Source organism: Chanodichthys erythropterus, chromosome 11, assembly GCF_024489055.1.
Source record: "Chanodichthys erythropterus isolate Z2021 chromosome 11, ASM2448905v1, whole genome shotgun sequence".
In the NCBI taxonomy this organism is placed as follows: Eukaryota; Metazoa; Chordata; class Actinopteri; order Cypriniformes; family Xenocyprididae; genus Chanodichthys; species Chanodichthys erythropterus.
The window spans coordinates 5646226-5667206 of NC_090231.1; the positions used below are offsets into that span (position 1 = coordinate 5646226).

At 35.2% G+C, this 20981-nt stretch overlaps 1 protein-coding gene across 1 annotated transcript in view; it reads left to right on the forward strand.

Annotated features, from left to right (window-relative positions):
* Nucleotides 1–20981, forward strand: part of syt7b (synaptotagmin VIIb) — a 159630-nt gene that overhangs the window by 57504 nt on the left and 81145 nt on the right. The window contains exon 2 of the mRNA XM_067400319.1: nt 8150–8253. The gene's annotated coding sequence lies outside the window, so the exon portion shown is untranslated. The remainder of the gene's footprint in view (nt 1–8149; nt 8254–20981) is intronic.

Below are 20981 nucleotides of genomic sequence, written 5' to 3' on the forward strand. Positions count from 1 at the left end.
TTACACATGGTTTGTCTTAAAACATTAAAAATTTGATTTTCACCATGGGGGGCTTTAAAAAAGAAAATAAATAATTAAAAAGTTGTTAACACTTTACAATAAGGTCCTGTTAGTTAAAGGGTTAGTTCACCCAAAAATGAAAATATTGTCATTTATTACTCGCCTTCATGCCATTCCACACCCGTAAGACCTTCATTAATCTTCAGAACACAAATTAAGATATTTTAGTTGAAATCCGATGGCTCAGTGAGGCCTCTATTGAGAGCAAAGCCATTGAAACTCTCAAGATCCATTAATGTACTAAAAACATATTTAAATCAGTTCATGTGAGTACAGTGGTTCTATCTTAATATTATAAAGCGACGAGAATATTTTTTGTGTGCCAAAAAAAAACAAATAATGACTTTTCAGCAATATTTAGTGATGGCCAATTTCAAAACACTGCTTCTGAGCTTTATGAATCTTTTGTTTCGAATCAGTGATTCAGATCTCCTGTCAAACTGCTGAAATCACGGTGCTCCGATTCACTGATTCGATTCGTAAAGCTCTGAAGCAGTGTTTTGAAATCAGCCCATATAGATATTGTTGAAAAGTCTTTATTTTATTTTTTTAGCGCACAAAAAATATTTTTGTCGCTTTATAATGTTAAGATTGAACCACTGAACTCACATGAACTGATTTAAATATGTTTTTAGTACATTAATGGACCTTGAGAGTTTGAATGGCTTTGCTCTCAATGCAGGCCTCACTGAGCCATCGGATTTCAACTAAAATATCTTAATTTGTGTTCTGAAGATTAATGAAGGTCTTACGGGTGTGGAACGACATGAGGGTGAGGAATACATTTAATTATTTTCATTTTTGGGTGAACTAACCCTTTAACATTACTTAATGCATTAACTAACAATGAGCAATGCATTTGTTTCAGTATTTATTAATGTCTAAGTTAGTTTTCTTCATTGTTAGGTTATTTGTACTAATGTAGTTAACCTTTTTGTAAAGTGTTACCAAAAAGTCTAATTATTCTGCACAATTTTACCTCTCCAGTAAATGTATCTTGTTTGAAGAATGTTTTAATGTTTTTAGGGGAAAAGTAAGACAGAAATGCTAATTGAGAAAGTGATTTTGGTAACACTTTACATTAAGGTTCCCTTTGTAAAGGGTTTATAAAGGTGTTTGTTAATGAGTAATAAGTCATTTACAAATGCATTATAAATCATTAATAATTCAGTTATAACTGCATGAATAAAAAGGCGACTTTAATGCAATACCTGCCAAATAGTGAGCCGTTTTTAACTCACATGTTATAAATGCTTAATAAATGTATTTATTAACATATTTAACTCAAAAACAGATTTCTGGTTTATTTTATGATGCAGCAAAAATTGACTATCATAATTAGACTGAAGGTTGTTGTATTTGTGCTTTCTTATTAATATCTCATGACTGCCACTTGTCTTACTATGTTGCTTACCAGAAGTTTTTGTCTTACCCATGATACTCTCCAAAAAGGTCATGATGCCTCTCCACAGCAGTGTATAAAAACAAAATTATTGTTTTTTAAAGACAAAATTCCAACTTTATTTTGAAAATAAAACAAAAGATAATAACCATAACTTGATTAGATATTAAAGTCTGCGTGAACCGGAAGTTGCAAACGACTCTTCTCCAGTGTTGTGACGTATTTCCAAGTGAAACAGAATATTGAATAGAGGGCAGAGTTTTACTTTAGTGCTCCTCCTTTCCATCTCTCGCACTCCTCCTCTCCATATCTCACTCATAGCAGACGAACGGTTGCAGAAGAGTGCTTTACACGTTTTCAACCCAAGCCGTCAAACTGACGTTATCAGAGAAGGAATGCCATTCCAGACCAGAAGTAACTTTTTCAGATTTTGATTAAAGATTACTGTGACAAACAAGTTTTTTCTGTGTTTTAACTTGCACGGATTCATTGTTCACCACAAGACCCGTAATATGACCAGTAATAATATTAATGTAAAGTGAAAACCTGTGAACCATTTATTAATGAGTTATGAACATTAACAACCTATGAAAGGGAACATTAATGTAAAGTGAAAACCTGCGAACCATTTATTAATGAGTTATGAACATTAACAACCTATGAAAAGAAACCTTAATGTAAAGTGAAAACCTGTGAACCATTTATTAATGAGTTATGAACATTAACAACCTATGAAAAGGAACCTTAATGTAAAGTGGAAACCCGTGAACCATTTATTAATGAGTTATGAACATTAACAACCTATGAAAAGGAACCTTAATGTAAAGTGAAATCCTGTGAACCATTTATTAATGAGTTATGAACATTAACAACCTATGAAAAGGAACCTTAATGTAAAGTGGAAACCTGTTAACCATTTATTAATGAGTTATGAACATTAACAACCTATGAAAAGGAACCTTAATGTAAAGTGGAAACCTGTTAACCATTTATTAATCAGTTATGAACATTAACAACCTATGAAAAGGAACCTTAATGTAAAGTGGAAACCTGTTAACCATTTATTAATCAGTTATGAACATTAACAACCTATGAAAAGGAACCTTAATGTAAAGTGAAATCCTGTGAACCATTTATTAATGAGTTATGAACATTAACAACCTATGAAAAGGAACCTTAATGTAAAGTGAAATCCTGTGAACCATTTATTAATGAGTTATGAACATTAACAACCTATGAAAAGGAACCCTAATGTAAAGTGGAACTGATTTAATGAGTTATAAACATTAATTACCTATTAAAGTGAACCTTAATGTAGTGCGAACACACGTTAATCATGTATTTATTAATTATTAATGTACACAGAAGATAATATCTTTTTCAGATGAAATATTTTATTTTTGATGAATGTCTCAGTAAACACAACTTTAAACTTGAAAAAAATAAAAAATCTTTTACAGCACAAAGTTACAGAGCATGACTTCTCATGAAAAGTGGCTTATGCAGGTAAACTTAAATTAAAACATTCAGAGAAACAATCAAGTATTCAGAAAAGATAATAAACATCACACCTATAAGCCAAACATATTTGATACAAGCTGAATAAAGGCACCTAAATATGTATTTTTTTTAATTAACAGTTGTGTAAACCATTAAATCAATGACCTAATGCACCATTACAGAACATTAGCAGCATATTAATAAGCATTTAATAGATATTTCTGATATGATAAAGGCCACTGTAACTTGAGTACGTTATTTGGCTTTGGTCATCCGTACAGTACATGCGCGGGTGCGCCGGAGCGGTTATTTGTTTAAGATAACTACAAACTAACACAGCGATTACTAATATAATATAAACACTAGAAAAACAAAGTCTGCGATTTCACCTCAGTTAGCTTACCCATCAAATCAGTAAACACAAATTCCCTTCAACGCATGTTGGAACAGTACTGTGTAACTTCTTCTCAAAAGTGGCAAGGCTTTATTGAATGCTCACTAGCGCCAACTCCTGTCACACGCCAGAATCAACACGCATAGTGATGAGAACCCGAAAGAGAATAATAAAGTATATAGCCTACTACTACTGCGTATAATAATAATAATAATAATAATTATAAATAGAAGAAGAATGCATTGCTCATTATACATTATTGTCACATTTGGTGTAAAGAGCAGTCAGGGAGCAGGATTCAGATGAAGCATTTTTTTTTTATTATGAAGAAAGTTATAGAAAACTAGACATGACAATAATATATTAGGCTATACTAATATATTCTCTTTATATATACTCTTTATATACTTATATACTCTGTATACTTATATACTCTTTCAGGGTTACATCACTAAGCATGCGTGTTCTGGCGTGTGACAGGAGTTGGCGCTAGTGAGCATCCAATAAAGCCTTGCCACTATCATGAGAAGAAGTCATGCAGTTACCAGGGCATGCTCTAAAGTAAAATTTGTGTTTAAAGTTACTGATTTGATGGGTAAGCTAACTGAAGTGACATTGCAGACTATGTTTTTCAAGTGTTTATATTATAATCGCTGTGTTAGTTTGTATATTATATGTTTATTCGCGGTGTTAGCTTTTTATATTAAATAAATAACCGCTCTGGCACTCCCAAAAAATTACAGTATCCTTTATCATGATATCAAGAATAATTATTAATTGCTTATTAATATTTTAACAATAAAATATGTCACCAGGAAAAAAACAAAAGAGATCTGCGTCTGCTTTAATAAACACGATGCACACTACATTAAGGTTCACACAGGTTATTAATATTCGTAACTCATTAATAAATGGTTCACAGGTTTTCACTTTACATTAAGGTTCCTTTTCATAGGTTGTTAATGTTCATAACTCATTAATAAATGGTTAACAGGTTTTCACTTTACATTAAGGTTCCTTTTCATAGGTTGTTAATGTTCATAACTCATTAATAAATGGTTCACGGGTTTCCACTTTACATTAATATTATTACTGGTCATATTACGGGTCTTGTGGTGAACAATTAATCCGTGCAAGTTAAAACACAGAAAAAACTTGTTTGTCACAGTAATCTTTAATCAAAATCTGAAAAAGTTACTTCTGGTCTGGAATGGCATTCCTTCTCTGATAACGTCAGTTTGACGGCTTGGGTTGAAAACGTGTAAAGCACTCTTCTGCAACCGTTCGTCTGCTATGAGTGAGATATGGAGAGGAGGAGTGCGAGAGATGGAAAGGAGGAGCACTAAAGTAAAACTCTGCCCTCTATTCAATATTCTGTTTCACTTGGAAATACGTCACAACACTGGAGAAGAGTCGTTTGCAACTTCCGGTTCACGCAGACTTTAATATCTAATCAAGTTATGGTTATTATCTTTTGTTTTATTTTCAAAATAAAGTTGGAATTTTGTCTTTAAAAACAATAATTTTGTTTTTATACACTGCTGTGGAGAGGCATCATGACCTTTTTGGAGAGTATCATGGGTAAGACAAAAACTTCTGGTAAGCAACATAGTAAGACAAGTGGCAGTCATGAGATATTAATAAGAAAGCACAAATACAACAACCTTCAGTCTAATTATGATAGTCAATTTTTGCTGCATCATAAAATAAACCAGAAATCTGTTTTTGAGTTAAATATGTTAATAAATACATTTATTAAGCATTTATAACATGTGAGTTAAAAACGGCTCACTATTTGGCAGGTATTGCATTAAAGTCGCCTTTTTATTCATGCAGTTATAACTGAATTATTAATGATTTATAATGCATTTGTAAATGACTTATTACTCATTAACAAACACCTTTATAAACCCTTTACAAAGGGAACCTTAATGTAAAGTGTTACCGTGATTTTTTTTGCAATGCGGTCAGACATTGTGGGCAGCTGTAAATCAGACTTTTTGCAGTTAAACGTCTGCGATAAATAAAAGGATAGACAAATTCCCATAACCTCAGCTCGCTCTCTCTCACACACATTTATCTCCTTTTCCTCCTCTCACTGTAATTTTCCTCATTTTATATATTTCTTTGGGGCATTATAAAATCATTTATCCTGCTCCCTTCCACCCCCTTCCTGAGAGAACCTCTATGGTTCTTTTTCTCTTTTCTTCCTCTTATATTTATTATTCCCTCTTTTCTTCGCCTTCTCAGTTACCAGATTACTGTCAAATTTTCTCACTTTTTTTTTTTTTTTATCTAAAGTACTACCCTTCCAAACCTCAAACCTTTCAACTGTGCTTCTAAACACCCGTTTCAAAAGAAAAATAAGAACAATCTCTTTCTTTCCAAACTTTTCCATTTTGCTGGTCTTCAACACCAGATCTCCTCAGCTCCCTAAATCTCCTCACCTCTGAATGTCTCACGGACACGCCGAGACTCGACTAAACCCTTATGGGCTCTAATGTCATGACAGGGTCAGTGCAGTTGTATTTGACCACACTGTTACATTTCACATGTTTTACCCAGTTTAACTGGATTACACGCCTGTTCTCCGTTCTGCCCCTCTCAGTGAAAATGAATCCCTTTTTCTGAGCAGCTGCCGGTGTTTTACTTCACCACCCCCTCTCACTTCACTTCTGCACCATACAAATTAAATCAATGACTGTCCTTCAAAAAAAAGTTGCTTTACCTAATTAAAATGCCAACGAGGCAGTATAGTAAGGTCAGGCCAATCAAATAATGATGTGCCCCCATGCCTAATATACACCCATTAGCATAATTTAAGTATATGTCTTCAGGATTTTGTACTTGACACCTTTGTCAATCATACATTGTTTTTTTTATTATAAAGCATGTTTCTTTAGGATTTTTAATTGAGATCTTTATCTTATCTTATCTTATATCTTATATTTATTTTACTTATATGCTGTTTATTTTGCATATTTTTTTATATTTTACGTTATTTTTTTAAAGCTGTTTCTTTACAACTTTTACTTGAGACCTTGATCACTCATATGCTATTTATTATTTTATTTTATTTCTTCAGTATTTGTGCTTGAGACTTTCATCACTTATACACTATTTTTATTTCATTTTTTTATTTATTATTTAATTTAATTTAATTTTATTTTGTTTCTTTAGTATTTGTGTTTGAGACCTTCATCACTTATACACTTTTTTTATTTTGTTTTGTTTTGTTTTATTTATTCAGTATTTGTGCTTGAGACCTTCATTACTTATACTCTATTTTTGTTATTATTTTAATTTTATTTTTTATTATTTTATTTTATTTTATTTGGTTTCTTCAGTATTTGTGTTTGAGACCTTCATCACTTATACGCTTTTATTTTATTTTATTTTATTTTATTTCTTCAGTATTTGTGCTTTAGTCTTTGATCACTTATACACTATTTTTATTTTATTTATTTTATTTTATTTTATTTTATTTCTTCAGTATTTGTGCTTGAGACCTTCATCACTTATACGCTATTTTTATTATTTTATTTTATTTCTTCAGTATTTGTGCTTGAGACCTTTATTATTTATATGCTATTTTTATTTTATTTTATTTTATTTTATTTTATTTTATTTTATTTTATTTTATCAGTATTTGTGCTTGAGACCTTCATCACTTATACGCTATTTTTATTATTTTATTTTATTTTATTTATTCAGTATTTGTGCTTGAGACCTTTATTATTTATATGCTATTTTAATTTTATTTGATTTTATTTGATTTTATTTTATCAGTATTTGTGCTTGAGACCTTCATCACTTATACGCTATTTTTATTATTTTATTTTATTTTATTTTATTTATTCAGTATTTGTGCTTGAGACCTTTATTATTTATATGCTATTTTTATTTTATTTTATTTATTTTATTTTATTTTATTTTATTTTATTTTATTTTATTTTATTTTATTTTATTTTATTTTATTTTATTTTATTTTATTTTATTTATTCAGTATTTGTGCTTGAGACCTTCATCACTTATGCGCTATTTTTATTATTTTATTTTATTTTATTTATTCAGTATTTGTGCTTGAGACCTTTTATTTTATTTTATTTTATTTTATTTTATTTTATTTTATTTTATTTTATTTTATTTTATTTTATTTTATTTTATTTTATTTTATTTTATTTTGTTAGTATTTGTGCTTGAGACCTTCATCATTTATATGCTATTTTATTATTTTATTTTATTTTATTTCTTCAGTATTTGTGCTTGAGACCTTCATCACTTATACTCTATTTTTGTTATTATTTTATGCTTATTTTAGCTATGAATTTTTGTAGGATATGTATGCCTAACTAATCCGTGAGTCACATGATCCTTCATATGACACAGCCACTCATTTTGGCAGCGTTACATTGTATAACTGTTAAATATGTGCCCTCTTTGAAATGCTAAATGACCCCTTAAGCATCAACAGACTTGTGACATTTCTTACATTTCTTTCTTGCACGTTTGCCTTGCTCTTACATGCTTAATTGCTAGTTAGCTCCCTTGCTGCGTAACACAGCATCCTAACCGAGATGGATCTCACTAGTGACTGATTTGGAACGCTCTACATAGACAGCAACTCTGGATGCCACACAAATGGCGTCCTGCGCTGGAGACTCGACTCTTTAATTATTCCAATAGAGTTTGATGTAAACTTGTTGGCAAGCTATTGACACAACTCAAATTGAATAAAAGTGCTAATGAAAAGTGTTTGACAGCTCTAATTTTATGAAAATGTCTCTCCACAGGTTCTTTGTCTCTGAGTGTGTTCCTGGTATCGGTGGGATTAACAGTGTGTGTTGTGTGGCTGGTGGCGCTATGCGGGGTCTGTGGATGGTGCCAACGCAAACTGGTAAGTGATTTCACTTCCTGCACAACAAGAAGTGTACAATGTCTTAAACAAATGTGATAATAGACATCTGTTGGTGTATAAGATTGCATGAACAATCAGCTCTACTGAAGATAATAGGCTTTTGTAGTGTCTTCTGTTTCATGATTGTTAGTCGATTACACCCTGATATCAATCAAAAACATCTCAAAGATGGATGCATAAACTAACATGCTCTTTTCCGAAACCTAGTAAGAGGACCATGTATGCAACATTTTAAGGCATTAAAGCTGATGTTTTGTAGCTGGTGTTCGATTTGATTAATTTGTTGGCAATCAAATATTCAGTCTCTCTACTCTCCATAATTAAGGTAGTTGGTACATTATCAGTGGTATCAGTTCAAACTACTATCACATAATTTACGTCACGATGATTGGCTAACCTCCTCTGCGATGTATTTTTTTTCTCAACACTCTAACTGCTGAAATTTAAATACTCCATGATGATTGGCTAATTTCTTTTGGAGGCAGAAGTCTCCAGCTATGGATTTTTCCTCATCTTCTCTATCCCCTCAGACTCGCATAAGAAGAGTTTTCCGAACAATTGTAATTACATTGACAGATTCGCCACGTTCAGGGAAGAGCAAGCGGTGGTTTCGACTTCTGTAATATTTTATGGTGGTACTGTGGTTTAATGTAACCTATGATGATACATTAAATTAGTCCTATAATGCCTCTTTTTACAAGACATAAAATAAGTCTCTCAGAGTGTGTATGTGAAGTTTCCGCTCAAAATACACCACTGATCATTTATTATAACATGTTAAAATTGCCACTTTTTGAGGGTGAGCCTTTAAATGCAAATGAGCTGCTGCTCCCGCCCCTTTACAGAAGAGGGCGGAGCTTTTAAGAGCTCGGATTACCTCACGCAGACACGCACTGAAAATGTCAGAAACTGTTCAGCCTTTTATGTTCAAACCGGAGTCGGACAATGATGGAGAGACTCAAGAAGAAGTGACAACATGTAAGAATGAAACAGGACATTTCTGGATGGTTAGCTGATGAATTTATGTAGCTGATGTGGAGTTAACTTAAAGTCATTGATTAGCATATTCTGTCATGATAATCTATAAATCGGAACTGTTGTAAGATGCCTACAGAGCCAGAGAATATATGCTGCATGAAGATAGATCAGGTATATAGCTTATTTACCGTTGTTGTCATCTTGCATTTATGACATGCTATTGCATTTGTGTTTCTTACTGTATTGCAATAAATATGAAAAGACGGGGTTTATGTACATTTTGGGGTTTGTGATGTCACCGACCCGGGAAGAAGCTTGTTGTAGTCCCTACCAGCTGTTTGTTGAAGTCTTAAAAAGTGATTTCTGTAAAAGAAAATATCTCCCTTTGCATTGAACTTTGAGCGTTGTAACTTTGCAGATGTTGTTTGTGCTCAAACGGCAACATTACACACTAACTAAAGTTAAAAAAAAGTGAAAACATAATCAACGACCCCTTTAAATCATCCCTCTCCCATTTTTACCTCAAAATTTTGGGTAGGCTGCACCTCCCTTGCCTCCCCTGATGAGCCGCCACTAGTAATACAAACAAAAAACTGATGAAAAACTAAAAATGTAATAGAAGGATTTAAGTAGAGTTTTGTTAGTATTTGGGGTGCAGGACGTGCCCTCGTTTGTGTTTACATCAGACGTAGATCCAGACTGCCTTTCAACAGTTGTAAATCTTATTTTCTGTCTGGATAATTAGGTGTTGAGCCTGTAGTTTTCTATTCAGCTTCAGCATCTGCAAAACAAGATTTGCCATTCAACTCATGCAAAGCAATTCAGCGCAAGGCGGCCAAATGAGACTGAATCGTGAGGGAAGAAAGAACATGTACCAAGTAAAAAAAGAAATAATTAGGCTAAATGATTTATATATAAACATGAAAATGTGATTACAGACCACTTTTTGATTAATAGCCAGTTGATAAATAGAATCCACAAGCAAATTAATCTCCTGTGCTCAGTTTAATTGAATAACCTTCTTCCTTAAATAAACAGATCACCTATTATTCAAAATGAATTACCTTTAACGCATTTAATGTGTCACTTGCTTGTTTGCCTAAGAGAAGCTGAATGTGAAGGCATAATTTTTACAACCGTTCCTAATACAAATCCATGCTTTTCCTTCATCAGCCAGAGGACTGATCAGTTTTGAGATGGTCAGCACAGGCCAGACGGAGGAAGTGAAAGGGAGGAAATGAGAGGAGGAGTGAGAGGCAGACGGGAAGACTGTAGGGTTGCTAAAAAGAGATTTCAGGCTTTAATTACAGTCAGTAATGGCTTCCCCACCACGTGCCCGGCCTGCGGGCATCTACCGTCTTACTGTTATTACAATGAGGGATTACAAACTCGCTTCTCATTCTATTCGTCACATTTCCCTGTGCAGTATTTGCTCATCCTCTTTTGCCGTTTTCATACTTAGTATTTGATGTTTCAGTCTAAACTAGAATTTGATTGTCCTCCCTGCTCTGTTTTCATATTGTATTTTGAGCTGTTCATAATTGCAGTTAGGTGACCACGAAATTATTTGCAAGATGCTTTTGTCATCAAAATAATGGTGTTTTCACACTAGAGCTTTTGTTGAGGACCAAGTCCTTCATCGAGGTCAACAGCTGGTAACGTTGTCCTGGAAACTATAACAGTGGTTCTGCAAAACCATGAGTGAAAACAGCCAGTAAAAGCTGTTTATCATCGCAAAATAATAATATATTTGACTTCCAGATGTGTGAATCTCATGAAAACACAAAAATCTTCAACTATGGGCCCTTAAAGACCTCCTGTGGTAAAAATCAAGTTTTTAATGTTGTTTATATGTCTATGTGGTGTTTTAAAAATGTGTCCTGATCCAGCAAAATGAGTCACAGTGAGATGAGTCAAAATTGAGATTTTGGTATCAATGGAAAGATGAGACAATACGCTTTAAAATGATATCCTAGTCAAAGTCATACCTTGAATGGTTTTAAAGATAAACCCATTTGAATTATGGTCGTCTGCCCTCTTTTTCCAATTGAAAACCTGAAAAAATCGCTTTTAAAGTTTTTTGTTGCTAGGCCTATCTTTCAAAATCCATTGCATTTAAAGGGATAAACTATTTATTTTACAGCTTAATTTGACCAAAGACATTTATACATTTTATATAATATATATATATATATATATATATATATATATATATATATATATATATATATATATATATGCTATTAAACCAGGCTGGGGGTGAATTGTTATGACCACGGGCGATGCACGTGTGCATGCGCCGAACGCGTCTTTCCGCGCTCGTGGCCAAAGGAGTTTCTTTAAAAGGCTCGCGGGAAATAAAGTGTACCCGGGCCTTAACCACTCTAAATTGTAATGGACTGGAGCTCACACCGCGATGCGACCGCAAAGGGCACTTTTACGATCAAAGTGCATGCCACTGATAAGCATTTTAAATACACTATTACAGTATACACATACCAATAAAACCTGCAGTTATCCTCTCGTGCGTCCTCCTCGCTGGACTTTCATTTCGCGTTCATATATATCTTTTATAGATGCCGTCAATACTTTTACCTTTCTAGATGTAATTACCGAAATCAAAACTATAAATCCTCATGAAAACTTATGTCTGAAGGACTGTCTGAAGCGCTAGTCTGACAGGAGGATGGCTGGACCAATCGCGTCAGCCTAAACGGGGCTTCCCATTGATAAAAATCAGCGCTTATGTCAGTGTGTTTACATTTCTAAGCTTTTTGATTGGTTCTATACAACCTGTAACACCATATTTGGAGAGCAGAGACAGTGACGTTTCAGGGAACACCGGGAAATGCTCGTAAGTGAGGAGAGGAGTTGAGAAGTTCATTTCCTGTGAATTTAGTAAAACCATGTCAAATTTAATAACCATTTAAACACTTTTACTCAATTATCTGGACTACGAAACTTTGGGAGATTATTTTTGAAAGTCTGTTCTTTGAAATTAACTTAAAAAAAAAATGTTTTTCATTGTTTTTCCACATTTACGGCCCATATCTTAAAATAGAACGTTGCGACTTCCGACTCATTTCGCCAGAGCACGTCACAAATGCTTTAAGACAAACCATGTGCAAATTCATAAGTCAACACCATTGCTGAGGATTTGAGTCAAAAAAACTAAGCCAACCGATGCTCAGAAATGGCCCGACTGCGCTAGGCGGGCGTGGTTTCAGCAACTAGGCACATCAGTTCCAACCACGTCCCGCCTTTTTGCCCATTTTCAGTTATCCAGGAGTGACGTGCTGCGACGCGCTGCTAACATGGCAGCGGGCTCATTTTTGCTTCAAAAATGCTCTTCAGAAATCTATGAGTGATGTCATGGACACTAAGTCCATAATTTTTACAGTCTGTGGTCCCAGCCTTTAGTGCAGTGGTTCCCAAACTGGGGTACGTGAGGTGACAAAAGGGGGTATGCAAACAAAATGCTGAGTAGTTCATTTAATTCTATCTTAAAATAATATTAAAATCGAGCATGTATTTCTAACTGCCAAAATGTCGTAAATCCAGTACATTTAATCAAATTACCTCATCATTTGCTGTCAAAAATGACTGTATCCACACAATCAGCATGCATATGATAGATTGCGTGCCGAATCTGCTGCCTTAAATCGTGCTAAATTACTGCCGTTCTCAACAATGCACCTTTGTTAAAGTGGCGATTTAGCATTTACTCGCATGAAGAACAATTATAGACACAGATAATGGATTAATTTTGATTTAAGACTCAACCTTTCTCCGATACAAAAACATACCTTGTGTGAGTTCTTGTATTTAATGATGATAACGAGCAAGAATGCAATTGTTCCCAAATATCCACACGACTGCAAACGTGACATTATTATACAACAGGTCAAAAAATAAAACATACATTTTAAACACAGTACTGTCATTATTTATTGTATTTTGCAATGAAATAATAGTTCTAACGAAAACCACAGCAGAACTACAACACACGTCTGTGTTCGCGAACAATTCTGCGGCTTTGAACGAATCGTGAGATTCAATGATTCAATGATTCATTCACAGCCACTTGCTTCGTTACTGAATGAATGAATGACTCGATGACTCACTCATAAAAACAGTGACTTGCTGCCACCTACTGGTGGTTTTAGTTTAATATTTAAAAGTTTTACTTAGTTTTACCATCATTGCATATTTCTCAATTTAACATTTTTTTATTTAAAACATTATTTATTTTATAAAGTTATTCAGAAAGGTAAAAAAAAGCACTGGAAAATCAATTTAGGGGGCAAATATTGTCCCTTAATGGTAAAGGTGTGACTGCAGTCGAAGTGGAAGAGAGGGGGTACGCAGAAGGATGGTAATACCTTCAGGGGGTACTCCACGCTAAAAAGTTTGGGAACCACCGCTTTAGTGGATCACCTGCTTTCTCACAGATAGGCAGCAGCTAGTCAGAATGGGGAAATTCACATCCAACACCTGTACAATCAGCACTGGCACCCCCCAGGGATTTGTGCTGTCCCCAACGCTATTCGCCCTCTACATGAATGACTGCACTGCAAAAGACCTCTATGACAATCTCTTGTAGTTTGCAGACGACACTACAGTCCTCAGCCTCATCCACAACGGAAACGAGCCTGCATGCAGACAGGAGGTTGGACAACTGGTTGTCTGGTGCAGTCATAACAACCTGGAGCTGAACACGCTCAAAATAGTGGAGATGATAGTGGACTTCAGAAGAAACCCCCCAAGCAGCATCATGGACAGCACTGGAGTCATTCAGGATCCTGGGCTCTACCATCCCTCAGGACATGAAGTGGGACACTCACATTGACTCCATTATGAGAAAAGCCCAGCAGAGGTTGTACTTCCTTCTCCAACAGATGATACGGTTTTACTCTGCTGTTATTGAGTCGGTTCTGTGCACTTCTATAACAGTCTGGTTTGGGTTAGCCAGCAAATCAGATATAAAAAAAAATGCAATGGACTGTTAGGACTGCCGAGAGGATAATTGGTGTGTACCTGCCCAACCTTCAGGACTTGTACATCTCCAGAGTGAAGAAGTGGGCAGGTTACATCATCACAGACCCCTCTCAACCTGGACACAACCAGTTTGCACTTCTGCCCTCAGGCATTAGAACATCTAGGCACAAAAACAGGCTATGTCCACCTTAAAGGATTAGTTCACTTCAGAATTAAAATGTCCTGATAATTTACTCACCCCCATGTCATCCAAGATGTTCATGTCTTTCTTTTTTCAATTGAAAAGAAATGAAGGTTTTTGAGGAAAACATTCCAGGATTTTTCTCCATATAGTGGACTTCACTGGGGTTCAACGGGTTGAAGGTCCAATTGTCAGTTTCAGTGCAGCTTCAAAGAGCTCTACATGATCCCAGACGAGGAATAAGAGTCTCATCTAGTGAAACGGTCATTTTCTGAAAAAAAACAAAACAAATTTATATACTTTTTAACCACAAATGTTCATCTTGCACTGCTCTGCGATGTGCCACGCATTACATAATCATGCTGGAAATGTAGGTGGAAGTACCACGGTAGGGTAAAAAATGCCATTTCATTTTCTCCTCCAACTTCAAAATCATCCGACACCATTGTTTTACCTTTTTTTTTGTTTTGTTTTGTTTTTTTGTAAAGGGCGTTTGACTTAGTCTTTACACGTAGCTTTGTAAACACTGTATCTGTATTTCCGCCTACGCCTAAAAAAGACAGAAACATCTTGGATGACATGGCGGTGAGTAAATTATCAGGATAATTTAATTCTGAAGTGAACTAATCCTTTAGCTAACACATGATTACTACCTTTACCAGTTACTAAACCATTTACTACTTATAATTCATAATTCAGTACTCGAATTAGGCAATAAATAGAATCCTTACTGTGTAAATATATTTACACAGTTGTATATACAGTACATAATTCACATATCTGTACATAATCTTCTGATCTAGATGTATATTACATTTTTTCTTAATCTTACTTATTGAAAGTCCTGCTAATCAATAATTGTATCCCTTAAAGGTGCCATTGAACGTCTTTTTAAAAGATGTAATGTAAGTCTAAGGTGTCCCCTGAATGTGTCTGTGAAGTTTCAGCTCAAAATACCCCATAGATTTTTTTTTATTATTTTTTTTTACTGCCTATTTTGGGGCATAATTAGAAATGCGCCGATTCAGGCTGCGCGGCCCCTTTAAATCGCACACTCTCTGCCCCCTCCCGAGCTCTCGACTATAATACAGTGCATAAACAAAGTTCACACAGCTAATATAACCCTCAAAATGGATCTTTACAAAGTGTTCGTCATGCAACATGTCTAATCGTGTAAGTACAGTGTTTATTCGGATGTTTACATTTGATTCTGAATGAGTTTGATAGTGCTCCGTGGCTAAAGCTAACATTACACACTGTTGGAGTGATTTATAAAGAATGAAGTTGTGTTTATGAATTATACAGACTGCAAGTGTTTAATAATGAAAATAAGGACAGTCTTGTCTCCGTGAATACAGTAATAAATGATGGTAACTTTAACCACATTTAACAGTACATTAGCAACATGCTAACAAAACATTTAGAAAGACAATTTACAAATATCACTAAAAATATCATGATATTATGGATCATGTCAGTTATTATTGCTCAATCTGCCATTTTTCGCTGTTGTTCTTGCTTGCTTACCTAGTCTGATGATTCAGCTGTGCACAGATCCAGACGTTAATACTGGCTGCCCTTGTGTAATGCCTTGAACATGAGCTGGCATATGCAAATATTGGGGGTGTACATATTAATGATCCCGACTGTTATGTAACAGTGTTATGTTGAGATTCGCCTAGTCTTTTAAACAAATGAGATTTATATAAGAAGGAGGAAATAAAGGTGTTTGAGACTCACTGTATGTCATATTCAACTATGCCAAGGTAAATTCAATTTTTGATTTGATTGCACCTTTAAAAATAATCTTTGATCACCAAAATGACATATTTAAACACTCTTTCCTCTGAAAAAAAAAAAAAAAAAAAAAAATTCTTCAGGCTTTAAAATAGCTTGAATGTAACTACACCCTTGCCTTATTTAATATCAATGAATATGCTAATTAGCCCCGCCTCCACTCACTCACACCAGCTCAGAGATCTACTCGGTCAACTTACTGTAGTAAACGTTACACAATGGTTTCGCTCTTTATAACGTCGGATACATAACTGTAATTAATATGATCAGCTTTTTGCTTGACTATACGTTATCAAACAGTTAATAATGTGTTGCTAATGTTACACAAACCATGTTCCCGTTTGCCATCTCAGAGTCAGACTGCTGACTTCTGAAAATCAGTATCCTTACAAATGCTTTAACAACTCTGAACGTCAGTGGAGAAAGCCACATAGTTTATCATAACATCATAGTTTGTGACGTCACAGACACCAGGGCAGTTTTAAAGAGAAAATCCTCAGCAAAGGTGTTAACTTATGAATTTGCACATGGTTTGTCTTAAAGCATATTAAAAACAGCACATAGACATCAAAGACAACATTAGAAACTTGATCTGTACCACAGGGGGTCTATTAAATGTTCTGTCTATTCTCTTGTGTTGTTATTGGATGTATGTATATGTACCCAGTACGGAAGAGGATTAGGGCCAATTTCTCCTAATTGTTAAATTAGGAGAAAAAAGTCGTTAAATTACGAGAACAAATTCGTTAAATTACGAATTTGTTCTCATAATTTAATTAGTTTTTTCTCAAAATTTAACAACTTTAATCTCAAGATGGTTTTATTTTTTTTATTATTGCTTGGCCCTAATCCTCTTCCGTAACCCAGAGCTCCTGGAAACCACAACAAATTATTTGTGTGTTTGTGCAAACTTGACGAATAAAGCTAATTCTGATCATGATTCTGATTATTTTTTCACATTTCTTGCATGACAGTAATGAGAATTTACGGGGTAAAATATGCAAGAAATAATGTCAAAATGCAAGAAAGCTCAATTTTTCTACAATAGGTTTTATTTTAAGCAAAATTTTTAGAATTGTTTTCTTTCATGAGATTCACCTTTTCTAAGATCACTTATGAGTTCTCATGATCCAAACCCCTTTTCAAACAGACTTTGAATAAGGATTGATGTTGCTCTTTCCATTAAAGCAGCTGTGGTCAGTCTTTTGATCAATAGCAGAGGAACAACAGATCCTTAATGAGTGAATAAGCCGGGATACGTTATGTAAGGCTGCACAGCAAGAGTCTCCCTGGCCTTTATGTTTTTCATACCTCATACTGCCACGCCGCAGGGCTCACTAATGATTCATATGTTTTTTGCCCACAACACCCCACGCTTCGCTCGGCGCCGACAGACTGCGTGCTTTCTCCTTCTCCTCCCAAATAGTTCTGACAGTGCTGGGCGGTTTCAGGTCAGGACTACAGACTTTCTTCCTGTCTGATGCAGCTCTCTGAACAGAAGGAATCTGAAGACATTGATGCTTTGCTTGAAAGAACTCTGATGAGAGAAATGAGAGATCAGCATGTGCAGATGTACGTCATATAAGAAAGAAAAGCTTACTGACGTTGATTTCTTATATCTGCTGAAATGAATTTACTCCAAATCAAATGCTGTGCAATCATACTATGAAAATGTCTGTTTATTACAATTTTGTTTCATTATTTCCAGCTTTCATCCCTCCTTTCATCTATCCATCCTCCCTTGATCTATCATCTTCTGTCTGTCTGTTGTTCTATCTACAGTGGGTACGGAAAATTAAATTTTTCACTCTTTATTATATTGCAGCCATTTGCTAAAATCATTTAAGTTCGTTTTTTTTTTCCTCATTAATGTACACACAGCACCCCATGTTGACAGAAAAACACAGAATTGTTGACATCTTTGCAGATTTATTAAAAAAGAAAAACTGAAATATCACATGGTACTAAGTATTCAGACCCTTTGCTCAGTATTTAGTAGAAGCACCCTTTTGATCTAATACAGCCATGAGTCTTTTTGGGAAAGATGCAACAAGTTTTTCACAACTAGATTTGGGGATCCTCTGCCATTCCTCCTTGTAGATCCTCTCCAGTTCTGTCAGGTTGGATGCTAAACGTTGCCATTTTTACGTCTCTCCAGAGATGCTCAATTGGGTTTAAGTCAGGGCTCTGGCTGGGCCATTCAAGAACAGTCACGGAGTTGTTGTGGAGCCACTCCTTCCTTATTTTAGCTGTGTGCTTAGGGTCATTGTCTTGTTGGAAGGTAAACCTTCGGCCCAGTCTGAGATCCTGAGCACTCTGGAGAAGGTTTTCGTCCAGGATATCCTTGTTCTTGGCCGCATTCATCTTTCTCTCGATTGCAACCAGTCGTCCTGTCCCTGCAGCTGAAAAACACCCCCACAGCATGATGCTGGCACCACCATGCTTCACTGTTGGGACTGTATTGGACAGTGATGAGCAGTGCCTCGTTTTCTCCACACATACCATACCGCTTAGAATTTAGGCCAAAAAGTTCTATCTTGGTCTCATCAGACCAGAGAAACTTATTTCTCACCATCTTGGCAAACTCCATGCGGGCTTTCATGTGTCTTGCACTGAGGAGAGGCTTCTGTCGGGCCACTCTGCCATAAAGCCCCGACTGGTGGAGGGCTGCAGTGATGGTTGACTTTCTACAACTTTCTCCCATCTCCCAACTGCATCTCTGGAGCTCAGCCACAGTGATCTCTGGGTTCTTCTTTACCTCTCTCACCAAGGCTCTTCTTCTCCGATAGCTCTAGGAAGGGTTCTGGTCATCCCAAATGTCTTACATTTAAGGATTATGGAGGCCACTGTGCTCTTAGGAACCTTAAGTGCAGCAGAAATGTTTTTGTAACCTTGGTCAGATCTGTGCCTTGCCACAATTCTGTCTCTGAGCTCTTCAGGCAGTTCCTTTGACCTCATGATTCTCATTTGCTCTGACATGCACTGTGAGCTGTAAGGTCTTATATAGACAGGTGTGTGGCTTTCCAAATCAAGTCCGATTCAGTATAATCAAACACAGCTGGACTCAAATGAAGGTGTAGAACCATCTCAAGGATGATCAGAAGAAATGGACAGCACCTGAGTTAAATATATTAGTGTCACAGCAAAGGGTCTGAATACTTAGGACCATGTGATATTTCAGTTTTTCTTTTTTTAATAAATCTGCAAAAATGTCAATTATTCTGTGTTTTTCTGTCAATATGGGGTGCTGTGTGTACATTAATGAGGAAAAAAATGAACTTAAATGATTTTAGCAAATGGCTGCAATATAACAAAGAGTGAAAAATTTAAAGGGGTCTGAATACTTTCCGTACCCACTCTATCTACTGTATCTACCTATCTGTCTATCTGTCTATCTGTCTATCTGTCTATCTATCTATCTATCTATCTATCTGTCTATCTGTCTATCTGTCTATCTGTCTATCTGTCTATCTATCTATCTATCTATCTATCTATCTATCTATCTATCTATCTGTCTGTCTATCTATCTATCTATCTATCTATCTATCTATCTATCTATCTGTCTATCTGTCTATCCATCTGTCCGTCTGTACATTTAGGTTAACAGTTTCATGTCCGTCTTTCTTTGTCGTTGGTTAATAAAATCTTTTTGCAAGTGAGTGTGCAGTCAGATCTCATGTATATTTCGTCTTTCTTTGTCTAACACTTTCTTTCCGATGTGTCTGAGTTGAATCATTTTTCAGTAGTAAATCATGCGGATAAGATGGAAAAGAGAAATGCAGATGAGCTGGAGAGTTTCGGTGAAGAATATCTGAGGATGAAGCGCTCCGTGTGCTCTTAACATGTGACAGACAGTGTGAGGACTGAGCTGGATCTGTTGTGAGACTAACACCAAGAGACCACCTGTGAAAAATCTCCTTCCCTCCTCTGTCTTTCTCCTGCAGCCTCTCTCTCAGCCGATGATGTCATATTTCTCCTTGCTCATTCGCCTTTCTTTTGTGATTGCAAATTCTGTTTGAAAACCTACTCCTTACTCTGCCTTTGCTGTTTCCCTTCATTTTTTTCTATGCCGCACTTGATAGTGTACTGCATACCTGTCAGAAATCTCATCTGTCTGTGTGAGAGGATATGCCAGAAGCATGACTTATTATCGGTTTGTGTGTACTGTTTGGGACCAAAACAGAAAAAGAATATAATTTATTGATTAGTTGTTCTCAAAAAAAAAAAAAAAAAACATAAACCTGAGAATGCACAAAAATCTCTGAAATACCCTAATTTATGCAACAAAGATTTGAAGTTTTTTTAAGTTTAAGTAATTTTAAGATCTCATTGAGGTTATATTGTTCAATCTGACAAGCAACAGTCAACTGTACAGCCGGCTTTGATTCATTTTACAGTCTCTTTCAGTACAATCTTTGTTTAAACTTTAAAACAGTCTGAAGTTGACCTGGTGTTAATGAGCATGGTAATATGCATGAGACCAGTTATTCTACATTAATTTTAATTGTATGTTCTCTGTGTAAATTGACCTTACATTGGCTGAACTACATACAAATCAGTTTCCAGTACTGCATGCACTTTAAACATTTCAAAAGGTCTTTCAAAGAGTTACATCTCTCATGGATGTGTAACATAATTTTAATTTAAGGTTGTAGAATAACAATATAATAAGCTCCAAAAAAAGGTCAGAGAATTTCTGTGTTGTGTCTGTGTAGTGTTTCATTTTCTCTGTGAATCAACCATAAACATGTTA